We start from the raw sequence: 2034 nt of genomic DNA on the forward strand, positions 1-2034 counted from the left end.
TTAACTAAATTTACAAAGTAAAGGGCCCTAGAGCAAGATAAGGTTGATAAGAATTATACAGGAATTGTCAGAATGAAAAAGTTCAAAGGGGTGACTGGCAATAATAAAAAATACCTTGGATCCATTCCTTAATAATTGTCTTTGTTACGTGCTCGTCCTGCTTTTCTCTCTCCCCAAAAGTGTCTTCCTTCCTTTCGTTCCAACCTCCCTCTCTCCTCTGCCAGTAACCCCTCAACCGATCGGATGTCAACCCCTTTTTCTCTATAACATTGGGAGACCACATGGATCAACCAACTCGCTACCCTGTGGTTAAGTAAACAGAAGCTGGAAGTACAGTTTTTACCACAGGAAGATAGTATAAGGAAAGAAAAGTAAATAGCAAGGCTTAGTAAAGCTACATAAGGATAATAAATAACAAGGCTTAATAAAGCCACAAGGTGAATATTATACAAAGGGTCAATGTAGAGGTATAGTTTCTTCAAACTTTTATACTTATGTGAATATGGTCTAAAGCTCTGTTAATTAAGATCTCAACCATGTCATTCAGAGCTGCAATTTTATCCATAGAGCAGTAGTGTTAGGATTAGTTATTTCATATTAAGTTGAAAAGATAAATACTTTCATTAGGATTGGCAACTTGCTAAAAGACTTCTGGGATTTGGAAAAAACATTGTCTCAATTTGAGAATTTGTTCTTCCCGTATTTACTCGACTATAATCAACTTTTGGGTCATACGTTAAAACAGACTAAAGGAGAGGCGACAGTGTTTATGATATTGCTGAAAGTAGAAAATGTCAAATCTCCCGATACTTTTTTTTACTGCTTAAATTTGAACTCTTGAAGTTTGTTAATGACATCACACGTTAATTAGTTAAATATTTGCTCAATGTACCTTTTAAGACGTCAAAATCTGTTTTATTGTGGACATGATTTATTTAAATTACTTGAGTTACAACGAAGTGCGATTATCAAGTTTATTTTCATAATTTCATAAAGACAAAATAATTGCTTCCAGTGATGTAAGAAACTTATCGGGCTATTGTGGTACTAATGTTTGCATTTTCTAGTACGTATTTTAAAATATAAATCATATGTTAACCCCTGAAGCAAAGCCGCGCAGAAATTTTTTCTTCGGGGAAGCAAAACGATTTAGATCAACTATCGGATCGATTCTCTTACATAGATTTATTTGTATTGAGCGCGTTGCCCAGTGAAGATTACTCAATTTGCCAACCATATATACTACATTTTCCCTAATTATCAACTAAAACCTCTAAAATTAATTGTTTTTGTTGCTTTTTAAACTTTTGTAAAGACAAAATACGCATGAAAAAGCCCGTATATTTTTGAAGTACGATTGTACTAGAGGTAGGTATTTCTGGTCGGAATTACTAACGCGTTCTTCTTTCTATACTTTTACGAATACATTTTCTACGGAACGGTGAATTCTTTATCTGGATTTAAGCTTGAACTAAAAACGTTCCACGGGTTTTAAGGAATAATCAAATTAGTTTAAAGTGTTTTAAATTTACAAAAATATTTTAAAAATTTATATTTTTATTAGAGCTCGTAATTATTTGTTTTATTAGTAGCCAATAGATGGCCGAGCTGTTAATGTGGCAACCCACCGCTCTGGGGACCCGGGTTCGAATCCTGACTGGTCGATAAATTCCACGAATTTTTCAGGGGGTGATCCGTCCGAATATGTCGGGCCCCGTTCCTCATCACCCATTGCGAGCCTGGCCGACTTCATAATGGGCTTGCTAAAAGAAACCCTCTAGTGCCCACAGGGCGGAAAGATTTAAAAAAAAAAAAAAACCCTAAAATGTTTTCGTGAGAGTGAATAATCAACACGTAAATATACGAAAACTCTAATTATTGAATAAAACGTGTAATATATTGTAATGTTTTATAAAATGATTCGAAAAAAATAATTCTTTCCGATACTTGCTACAAATATGTTGTCATGAGGAATTTTTCAAATAAAATCCCTGGATTTTGGGGAAATTTTAGGGCATTGTCCCTACTGGCAAG

The sequence above is a fragment of the Centruroides vittatus genome, unplaced genomic scaffold (assembly GCF_030686945.1).
Source record: "Centruroides vittatus isolate TY-2023 unplaced genomic scaffold, ASM3068694v2 contig_885, whole genome shotgun sequence".
Classification (NCBI taxonomy): Eukaryota; Metazoa; Arthropoda; class Arachnida; order Scorpiones; family Buthidae; genus Centruroides; species Centruroides vittatus.